This window comes from Canis aureus, chromosome 10 (genome assembly GCF_053574225.1).
Source record: "Canis aureus isolate CA01 chromosome 10, VMU_Caureus_v.1.0, whole genome shotgun sequence".
NCBI lineage: Eukaryota > Metazoa > Chordata > Mammalia > Carnivora > Canidae > Canis > Canis aureus.
In genome coordinates, this window is record NC_135620.1 from 23,437,582 (window position 1) to 23,449,522 (window position 11,941).

The 11,941-nt window shown below is 45.4% G+C and overlaps 1 long non-coding RNA gene across 1 annotated transcript; it reads right to left on the reverse strand.

Annotated features, from left to right (window-relative positions):
• Positions 1-226: 226 nt before the first annotated feature.
• LOC144321611 (uncharacterized) lies at positions 227-6,510 on the reverse strand. The gene is made up of 3 exons (XR_013387213.1): positions 3,835-6,510; positions 2,917-2,981; positions 227-1,128 (listed from the first exon to the last, which is right to left on the reverse strand). It is a non-coding gene; the product is annotated as an uncharacterized LOC144321611 (long non-coding RNA).
• Positions 6,511-11,941: the final 5,431 nt, after the last annotated feature.

Consider the following 11,941-nt stretch of genomic DNA (forward strand, 5'->3'; position numbering starts at 1 on the left):
GAGACTCATCCATGATCCTTTCCCTACCCACAGAGCTGCACCCTTCACATAGGTTCCCAACTGACCATCCATCATTTTTTTCTGGATATCTTTGCTGACCCTGTCCTTCCAACTGCCACTTACCAAGGCCCTTCTCATCCTTCACCACCCTATGGGGGCACCTCACTTCTACATGAAGACCAGCCCTCAGGGATCTCCTTCCCTTGGTGCTCCTACTTACCACTCATGGATGGCCCAGAGGCCTTCACCCAAGCGCTCTCTCTTCCAATCCAAGAAGGCCCCAGAAACAGGACTCAGGCCCTTGCTTCTCACTAAGACGTTTACTGGCCCTTCAGGCTGAGAACAAGACACTCTCTGGAAGAATTCCATCTCTCAGAAGGCAGTGCACGTTCATCAACATCAATACACAGTGTATTTTAGAACCATCTGTCATTCTAGTGGCCTGGTTATCAACTTTCTGTCTTGTAAATATATTCCTCTGGGAGTAAGAACTGTTTCTTTTTTGTTATCGAAGGAAATTGTGAAATACTAGTGTTCAATGGAACAGTTGTCAAATCTGGCTTTGGAGTGCCCCACATAGTAGAAATTAAATGTTTTCTTCATCTAGCCATATTGAACAGCGAAGATTGCCATGGCCGGTCATTAGAAAGACAGATGCTCCCCCATTCTGTGGGGCGGCTGTGGCGAGAAGCGCAGGCTTGGGAGGCAGATGGAAGGGGAGGACACAAGGATAATCATAAACAAACTGGAATTATTGACTGTCTGAGAGGTGCTGGGCAAAATAGACTGAACCTAGAATAAATAGTCCTTTTATAAAATGCTTTTGGGAGATGCCACAGCAATTTCTGCTTCCTCCGCCCAGAGCTATCTGCAAGAGGAACATAGACCAACTGTTTCTGCTGAAAGCTGTTTAGATTGCAGGTGGGTTCTGGAATCTTCTTCTTGCAAAGTCTAATAGGTCAGTTACTAATGGAGTCAAACAAAGGAAGACTCGCTGGCAGGTCAGGGATGTCAGACTCTCTCGACGTCTCTGCTGCTAATGGAGGCTGGGGTCTCCAGGGTGGCGCGGGCTGCCAGAATGCGGGTGGGCGGCGGGCACGCTCCTCAGACAGCTGGCCACCTGAGATGCTAAGCCAAGGAAAAGCCCACGTTATTCCCAGAAAGGGCAACAAAGAAGACAGACCAGGAAAGAAGGCTTGGGGCTGCCTTTGCTTGACCGGCTAAAATCATTGTCAGAACAGGATGTTTGAATGTGCGGCCTCATCTGGGGTGGAATATTGGAAACAGAAGGAGCATCTCCAGCTTCAAAGAATGAAGTCATCACCCTAGGATTAACTTAGCATCAGTGTAGGCCCCTAGCCAGACTTCTGGGGGCAGAGGAAGGGCAGCAAAGCAAGTACCCTCCGGATGAGACCCCTCCAAGTTTCCTTAGTAACCTTCCAGCTACAACCCGCCCCCCCCCATCCTAACAGGCTTGCTATCCTAGCATTAGTGGAGAATATGTGAGATGCAGAGTTTTGAAAACCCTCTTCCCTGCATATGTAATTGTGACCAGTTGTCAAGACTCAGGGGTGGTGGAGGACAATGGGATTGAGGGTTGGAGCTGCTAGCACAGATCCCCCAGAATTCCACATGGAGAAAAGGCACCCCAGCCTGTTAGCAGCCAGTCAGCTTCCTCTCCATCTAATTAGGTCAAGGGTGCCGTCATTTGCTCATCCTCTGAGCCCCATACTTCCTTTCTTTGTGTGACTGTGGGCTTTCGAGAAAAGGAGGAAAAAAACAAGCCTTCTTTCTCATCACATACTATTATGATTCGAACTATGATGGTCCTTATGAAATAGAAAAACTGTAGCACAATGAACCGGCATTCCTTATATAATCAGAAAAAGGAAATAGGTTATAACAGCACAAAGAAAAAGGCTTCTCTGTGATTGTTTCAAGATTAGAAGTCCCTGAGTGCATTATTCACAGTGGAGGTGGGAAATGCAACTGAGGTGTGGCCCCAGACTGAAATGGCAGCGTCCTCCCCGGCCACCAGCTCAGCCTCACACAGAGGACGCAGGTCTGGAGGTCCCACTGGGCTCCCTCTGATGAGGAAACCAGACCCTGCTAAGAGCCACAAGGACCTGGGAGGGCCATGGAGCAACTACAGACATGGTCCCTAAAGATTGGCCAAAGATTTAAGAGTCCCCATCACTGGGACATTTTCTCCCAGCTTCCTGGACATAAAGGAAAATTGTGATCCAAGAATCCCCAGTCTCAAGCTACTTGCACTGCCTGCCTCCCCCATCACACTGGCCACAAGATTCAAAGACGCTCGCGCAGGCTGCTGAGTGGAGAGGCACCCACTGCCGGAGGTGGGCTCAGGGTTGAAAATCTGGGCCATAGCCATCCATGCCACCCAATAACTGTTTGACCTTGGAACTATCCCTTCTCTCCCCTGGGCCTTTGTTTCCACATTTGGAGCGTGTGTGTGTGTGTGTGTGTGTGTGTGTGTGTGTGTTTAACAGTAGTGAAGATCTGGACCAGATATTCTCTGTCCATAACTCACCCCTAACCCCCTGCTCAAACAGCATTAGGAAGTGAGTGGTTGTCCGCTGAGCACACAGATACTGTCAGACACGGTGTAGCCCTGTGGTTTAAAGTGTGGGCTTGGGACTCCAACCAACCTCAGATCTGATTCCAATTAGGCCTCTTAACATTGCTATTCTAGTTTCCACTTCTGTAAAATGGGATGAGAATGGAGACGTGGGAGGGATATCTGTGAAGTGTTGGCACAGTGAGGGCTCACGGGGAGGGCTCCATGCTGGTACCATGGCTTGTGCACAGGTACTGGTCCTCAGGGCATCTGACTTCCCCATCCTGCCCGCAGAGGAGGAGATTTACACACAGCCCACCAAGAAATCAGAGACTTACCATTCAATCACCCAGTCCTGGACAAGACAGCAAACCGGCAGCATCCCACAGGCCTACTCATCATTCTGTAATGAATTAGTGAAGCAATAAATATAAACTATCAACCTTTCATCCTGGTCATAATGAATTGTATTAGAAGGAATAATCTCCTCCAAAGAGAACTGATAACAGTTAAAATTTCACATTGTAAAATTTGTTAGAGATTATATATGTATATATAAAGATCAAATTGTCTTGTTAAAATTTAGATCTTCAAATATTTGTCCAGGAAAATTGGTTTTCTTAGAAACAGTGGTCACACAAAAAATTCAGAATGTCAGAAGTTATCATGGATACAATTTGATAGCTGTATTAAACCCTTCCTATATAATTTACATAAAACAGAATTAAATTCTTTGAAAATAATTTTATTAAAGTTTTTTAAAAAGTAAAAATTTGAAACAATTTTACTAGGCAGGATAGGAAACTGATCAAGGCATTCAACTGGCTTAATGGAACTCCTTTCAGAAAATTCATTACATCTGCATTTATAACCATGGAGTCCTTGGACCATGGTCAAAACATCCATGTGAACAGCCAGGTCCATCCTCTGGGGAGAGTCCCCAGTGCCTACTAGAGAACAGTATCCTGAACCCAAGAACTTGCACATGCATGAAGACTGGCTGAATCTGCTCTAACTCCAGAGCCTACCATTTAAGATGACCATACCTGGACCATACCATCCACTTTTCCAGCCATCCCTTCCACCCTCTCCCACTCTCCAGTCATACTAGGTGGCTTCTCCAGCCTGGGTTCCTTCACTTATATCATCCCCTCTTCCTGGCAAGTATTCCTATGCCCTTCTTCTTACCTTTCCTTCAAGACTCAGCCCAGCTCCTCCTCCCATGTGGTCTTCATGCCCCTACAACCTATACCTACCCGTCATCCTCTTCTTGCTGAAGTCGCTGGTAATCTCAATGTTGCCAAATCCAGCAGAAATTCTCACTCCCATCCTTCTGGTAACCATTTCTTCCAAGTTTCCATGACTCCTTGGGCAATGAAGCTCCTTTGAGCCAAGGGAAGAAAGGGATCCAGGTGTGGGCCATTATGAACATACATCCAGGTCAGCTGGGGGAATGAGGGCCTCGATCCTAAAGGGAGCTGTACTGGGTGTTATTCTGTACGTTGGCAAATTGAACACCAATAAAAATACATTTATTAAAAAAAAAAAAAAGAAGAAGGGAGCTGTGCGGTGTCCACCATATTCTTTAAACACAGCAGGCCCAAAGCCAAGCTCATTTGGTCCCAATCATTCTACTTTGAAAATGTGTCTTGCTTGTCACTGCCCTGTTTAGAGTTCTCATCACCTTCTGACCAGATTAATGTACCAATCTCCTTCCTGGTCTACTTGGTCTATTCTACCTCAACCTCACAGGGTCACCAGTCAGCTAGCTTTTAAAAAAAACAGATCAGATTATGTCATCCCAGGCTGGAAGTAAGGAGAGGATGGAGGAAGGAGGGAGGGAAGAAGTTGGAAGACTCCATATTTTCTTGGATCAGGTTCTAAATCTCTAGCATATGTGGTGGTGGTGGTGAAGTGGTGGCCAAGTCTTCCCCAGGTAGACAGCTCTTGAGCCATTCACCCAAGCAGTCCTCCTTTCTTCATCCATTGTCCACCATAGCTAAGATGGTACATTAAACATTACCTCCAGGTGTGTATATAGTTGGCAAAGTAGTAAGGCTACTAGCATCCATAACCTAATAAGGTTTTAAGTTCATGCCAACAAGGAGAAAGAAAAATATGACAAATCACCCATCATGAACAGAGGAGAATGGATGAGCTGCCATTCCTTGAGAGACTACATGATCCCACATTTGCAGCAGGAGGAGGGAAGCTGCACATAAGAGCAAGAGAGCATACTTGTACAGTGCCACCTGGGAGAAAATGCTAACCCCTCTCACCTGCACAGAGCCCAACATATTCTACCACACTGTCACAGGATTTTCAGGATTTTGTCTGGATCTTCAAGGTTTGGAGTCTGTTGAAAGTTACTGAAATTCATGTGCTTTAAAAATTACTCACAAAGTTTACATTAAAAAAATTAAACAATACAAGTTTATTCTCCTAATAGTTCTGGAGGTCAGAAGAAAAGCATCTTCCAGAGCTAAACTCTCTAAGGGCTAGTTGAACAAGCAGGATTGGTTCCTTCTGGAAGCACCAGGGGAAAATCCACATCTTTGCCAACTTCCAGAGGCTGCCCACACTCCTTGGCTGATGGCCCCTTCCTCCTTCTTTAAAACCAGCACAGAGCTACATCTCTTTCCAGTTCAGCTCTGTCACCACATGGTCACACAGCCTTCTGACTCCTGCCTCCTCTTATAAAGGCCCTTATATCAGGCTCATGAAAATAATCCAGGATAGTATCTTCACATTTCAAGATCCTCACCTTAATCCCAACTGCCATGTAACTCAAGGGATTGGGACAAGGACAACTTTGGGAGGCTCTCATTCAGCCTAGCACAGTCTCTGAAAGACTTATAGTGCCTGAGGCAAGAACTAATCTCCAAACTTTGTGATACTTTTCCCTGAGTTGCAGCCTCAGAGAAATCTGGACATTCGTTTCCTCCCCTCCAATGCAGGCAGAGCATACTTCCCTGCCTCACTGGTGTTGGACTTGGTCATATGACTTGCTTCGCCCAAGAAAAAATTAGCAGAAGCGACCAAATCTGAGACCTTAATTAAATATATAAATATGGCTTAGCTTGGCTCATGTGTCTGGTAATCCACTAGGAGAAGAGACTGCTCAGGGCAACCACTGCCCCTTGAGTCTGGGCCCTAGGAGCATGAATGGAGTAGACCTGGATCCAATCTGCTGTCTAGAGTACCCCCACCCTCACTCAGCCATGTGCCGCCTACATGAGCTGAATCACATTTAACCTGAAGATTTCAAAGCCTGTGAGTGTTTGTTGTTGCCAACCACCGAGTCTGCACAAGTTTGGTTATAAAGCTCTATTACGGCAACAGCTAACTAACACTCAGCCCCAATCCCATTTTTCTTACTCCATATTGAGAAGGTGCCACGAGAGTATCAGCATCTACAAATAGGACGAATATGCTAATAAGGGTTTGGGTGCCTGCTACCATTGAGAATCTGAATACAAGGAAAAGCTGATCACCTACAGCATATGCCAGTAAGAGGTCATGGCTGTCATTACTTGGCCACCAAAAGTCAGACTCTCACAGGTTCACCATCGAGCCACAGCACATCCACTGAGGGAATGAAAACATCCCACCACCAGGGGGACCTCCATTTAGTGCTAACTGTGATTATAGGTCTTCATTCCTAGGGATGGCGTGTCCTCACCAGATTAGCCCTCTCCCTCTGTCCCAGGTGCCTATAGGTATATCATTTTTATTCCCTTTAAACATTCTAATGACCAAGAGCTGGTCCTGGGACCACAGCAGCAGTGAACCTGTCCTCTCTACCTACTAAACTGTGGATGCCCTCGTTATATGCCCTACCAGCTTTCTGGGCTCAGAAATGGCTCTGAACCAAAAGCTGCCAAATACAATCCCTCTTCCACCAGACCCCATGCACTCTCCTCCCACTGCCCACCTGCCTCTCACACTCTCTAGACCCACACATTCCACATCTCAGCACACCTCAAATCTGAGCACACATCCTTGTCTAAATTGTGGGCTCCCTTTTTCCTGCCTGATGTACCTCTGCTTGCTTCTTCAAAATCCAATCCCAATGTCACAGCCCAAAGCACCCTTCCCAGCCTGGGTCATAGCGCTTACTGCTTACATGTTGACTAGATTATGAACACCTGCAGAGCTCAGACTCCATTTCCAGGATGATTTGGACCCCACAAGGAGCATCTGACAGGGTACAAGCATAGAACAATATTATTCTTTCTCATGTTGATTCCTTTAAAAAAAAAAGATTTTATTTATTTATTCATGAGATACACAGAGAAGGATAGAGAGAGAGAGGCAGAGACACAGGCAGAGGGAGAAGCAGGTTCCATGCAGGGAGCCCGACGTGGGACTCAATCCCGGGGCTCCAGGATCAGGCCCTGTGAAGAAGGCGGCGCTAAACCGCTGAGCCACCAGAGCTGCCCCTCACATTGATTCCTTAAATCATCTCTCCTGCCCTGGGAGGAAGCCTCTGGCCAATCTCATAACTATTTGTCCACTATCATTCCACCTACTCACAAATATTATTGAACACCTGCTATGTCCCACATTGCATCAATGCATCAACGAACAAAACAGGCAGCAAAACACAACAAAACAACCTTGCTGCCCTCATAGAGCTTATATTCTAGGGACTAGAAAGGTAATAAACAATGAAACAATAGCATGTTAGTTGAGGGGGGTGGGTAGCTGGGAAAGTAGAGTTATCATTTCAGCAGGTTGAGAGAGTCAAGATCCGAAGAAGGAAAGGAAGCATGTTGTGCAGATCATGAGGTAAGAGCACTTCAGGCAGAGGGAAGAGCAAGTACCTGAAACACCAGGGAGCCTGTGTGGCAGCCATGGGTTGGAGGGCATGGCAGTAAAGGATGTGGCAGAGAAGAGTTGCAGGGCTAGCTCACATTGAGCCCTTCAGACTGTTACAGGACTGTGACTTTTACTCAGAGTGAGAGGGAAGCTTCTGGAGAGCTCTGAGCAGAGGAGGGACCTGTTTTGAGCCATATTAGCAGGTTCACTGGAGACTGAAAGTTCACGGAGTTAAAAGATCACAGGATAATAAGTGAATAGGCCTTTTACAAAACAAAACAAAAAGCCAGTGTGACCATAAAACTTTAAAGTCACCCAATTTAAGTGTCCCCCTTCACCTAGCTCTGGTCCATCATGGGAAAGGAGTTATCAGGGCCTTCTCCCTACCTCACCTGGCTCCCCTCCCACACCCAGTGAATACATAGGCCCTCCGGATTGGAGGGTGGGACAAGGGAGTGTAGGCTAGAGGCAGAAATGGCAGATTGTGACTTGTTGGTGCTGTCTGGATAAAGCAAGTCCTAAATGTTGAGCTCCCCTGCAGGGATAGTGAGGGCAGAGTTACTTTTCTTCTTCAAAAATACCTTTGCCTAGGGGATCCCTGGGTGGCTCAGCGGTTTCGCGCCTGCCTTTGGCCCAGGGCGCAATCCTGGAGTCCCGGAATCGAGTCCCACGTCGGGCTCCCAGCATGGAGCCTGCTTCTCCCTCTGCCTGTGTCTCTGCCTCTCTCTATGTCTATCATAAATAAATAAAAATAAATCTTTAAAAAAAAATACCTTTGCCTATCACTGGAGGGAGAAGGGATCTGTCAGCTGCAGTCCCCTGGTATGGCCAATGCCTCCTCCTGCTGTCCGCATCCAACCCCTCCTCCAGCAGGCAGTCTCTGGGAGTCTACCCACAGGCTTGGGATTCAGCTCTCCCCTCCCAGACGATGCTCTTGCACGTGGCCCTCTCAAGCTGCCCCACTTCCAACTCCTTTCTTATTATGGGCAACTTGCCCCAACAAACTCTAGAACCTCCAGCCCCTTCTCCACGCAACCCCCTCTTTGGCAAGTCCTGCACAAATGGTCTAACCCATAATGTGAGTCTTACATATAATTTTAAATTTTCTAATAGCCACATTAAAATGGTAAAAAGAAACAGGTGAAACTAATTTTACTAATTTATTTTATTTAGCTCAATATAGCTTCGTTAACATTTCAATGTGTAATCAATATAAAAACTTACTAATGGGCTATTTACAACCATTTTTTTTTCATACTAAGTCTTCAGAATCCAGTGTAGTTTACACTCACCATGCCCATCAGTCTGGACTAACCCACATTCAGTGTTCGGTAGCCACATGCAACATGCTGGCCGCCATACTGGCTTCAGCATGTGAGGTACTTGGTGCTAAGGTTTTATTCTCCACTTTTAGGGGCCTTAGCTAAACCCAGAGGAAAGAGGAAAGCACTTACCTACTGTTGTGTGCTGAGCTAACTGAGCCCAGCGGCCCCACCCTCAGGGAGCACTCAGAATGGTGGGGAGGATGGTTGAGTGCCCTGAGCTTTCCCTGAGGAACACACAGAGCGTGGCGTGCAAGGCAGTGGAGAAGTGGAGACATCAGACAAAGACATCCCAGGCTCCATTTGATTCAGGGAAGCATCATTTGCATGATTTTCACATAAATCTGAATGTTAAAGTCAAGAGGTGGTAACTCCATGTGTACAGTATAAAATAAAGCTAACTAATTTGTACAGCATACAAGGGATTGCAAATCCAAGGGCTTGACACATCAGAAAGGCAGTGGAATCTCACTGCTATGGAATGAGGGCAGCCTGGAGCTCTGTCAATGCTGATAAAACATCTCATTAGGTGTACTGTATGCATATCCTCTTAACAGTTTGGTTACTCTGAGTCAAGGAAGTCAATAAAGACTTTATTTCCTCCTTTGTTATAAATAAAAACAAAAGCTGACATGCTTACCGTGGGTCAGGCACGGCACTGAACCCTTTACTGAGATTATCTGAGTCCATCCTCATAACCCACCCACAGAGGCATGGACTATTATCACCCCCATTTACAGACAGGGCTGCTAAAATTCAAAGAATTTAACCCAAGCAGGCTGAAAATCAGTATATCACTGATTTCATCCATTTTTAGTTACTGTTAAAATAGTCTTATCAAGTACAAAGTAATGAGTATATACTACATTTATGAATATCACATTTTACTGGACCCTATTGCCGCACTTACATTATTCAGCCCAATATAATTAAGATATTATCATTTCAATGTGCAAATAATATAAAATTTTACTAATGGGGGACACCTGGGTGGCTCAGCAGTTGAGTGTCTGCCTTCACTCAGGGCATGATCCCAGATTCCTGGGATTGAGTCCCGCATGGGGCTCCCTGCGTGGAGCCTGCTTCTCCTCCCTCTGCCTGTGTCTTCTGCCTCTCTTTCTGTGACTCTCATGAATAAATAAAATCTTTGAAAACAATTTTTTTTAATTTATTAATGGGATAGTCTATAACCATCTTCCTCAGACTACATCTCTGGAATCCAGTGTGCATTTTACACTTAAACTTTATACTTACAGTGTCTCTCAAATCGGACTAGCCACATCGGCTGCTCAGTAGCCACGTGGGGCTGGTGGCTATTGTACTAGACATTGCAGTCCTAACTCCTGGCTTCGGAATGTGAGGTTCCTGGAAGCTAAGGTTTTGCTCTCCACCTCTGGGGCCTTAGGTAAACTCATCTCCCGTGACGGTGTAGTTAAGTGTCAGCCAGGGCTGCGGTCATCTGACGGCTTGGCTAGGGGGGCTAGAGGACCTGCCTCCAAGACGGCTGCCTCACATGTCTGGCAGGTTGATGATGTTTTCTTGATAGGAAACTTCGTCTCCTCTCCATGTAGGTTTTGCTACTTACCAGAGGGCTGCTGGTATGTCCTCACAACTGGCTTCCTCTGGAGCAAACCATTTCAAGAGAATGAAAACTACAACATCTTTTCCGGTCCAGACTTGGAAGTCACACATCATCACCTCTGCTACTTCTGCCATTCTGTTCTTTAGCAGTGAGTCACTAAGCCCAGCCACATTTGAGAGGCTGGGATCCAGACTCCACCTTTTGAAAAAAGAATGACATAGAATGTGCAGGCATATTTTAAAACTATGATATGGGATGCCTGGTTGGCTCAGCGGCTGAGCGCCTGCCTTCCGCCCAGGGTGTGATCCTGGAGTCCGAGAATCAAGTCCTGCATCAGGCTCCCCACAGGATCCTATTTCTCCCTCTGCCTATGTCTCTGCCTCTCTCTGTGTCTCATGAATAAATAAATAAAATCTTTTAAAAACAAAGTTTCAAAAAATGAATAAAAATAAAACCATGATATAATCTAATAGGAAAATGAACAAAAGATATAAACAGAAAATTTGGAAAAGGTTAACACACATATGAAAAAGTCCAAGCCTCCTCATAACCAAAGAAATACAAATTAGGCAAGTGGTTGCCATCAGACTGGCAAAGATGAAAAAGAAAAATACGTAGTGTTGGTGATAGTATGGAAAAGAGGCCCCCCTGAACATGCATAGTGTGAATATAAATTGGCACAAACTCTTCAGACAAATGTGATGATTTACATAAATAGCCCTAAACACGTGATTATTGTTGACCTAGGCACAATAGGTCAATTCATCCAACTAAAAAATCAGCACCATGTTCAACCATGATGGCTTGGTGCATTAGCAAACCAGAGCCACAGTGAAGAGGTATTTCATCCACTGGCCTCCAGATTCAAGTCACCTCATAAAACAAGGAAGAGCGTGGCCGGCTTCAAGCAGAGGGATGCCGAAAAGTGACCTTCAGGCTCAGCATGGCGGAAGCTCCTTGCACACCAGCTTCAGCCCGTTAGAGCTGAGCTATAATTGATCACCGCAGCAAATCAATGTGAGTGAGGTCCTTTCCAAAGCTCTGTACAAACTGACTTCATAATGAAATATGAGCTTGTGAAGTTTCTCATTTTGTACTATTCTGACATTTCTTGCAATGTGATTAAAATATAATAAGATCAAATAGAAAATACTATTTGCTCAATCACCTCCAAACCTAACACAGTCAATAGTCCAATTCCATCCAGGAAGAAAAGTCATTTTCAAGACTCCATAAAGAAGCCTACATTTAAATTTCATGTTCTCTGCTGTTACTGTGAAAAATTACATGTTTTAAATATAGGACAAATACAGGGCAGGCCAATTCTTGTTATAATAAATTTTATTCCAACATTCTCAGTAAATAAAATCTCCAAGCCCCAGCCAATGAATGGCTGCTTCAAGGTTCATTCGATAATACATAATTCCAGTCCAAATAATAATTTGCTCAATTCCTTTGAAGTCTAATTCAAGCCCCATTTCCCCTGAGAAAGCCCAGATCTCAACAATTGTTTCCTTCTTCAGACTTCTGAGAACACATACAGCTGCAAGCATGCCCTGGCTGTTAGGTATGTGTGCCTTCTCTTTCTCGCTCAGCCAGGCAGGTCCTCAAGGTCAAGGGGTGCTTTCCTCCTTCAGC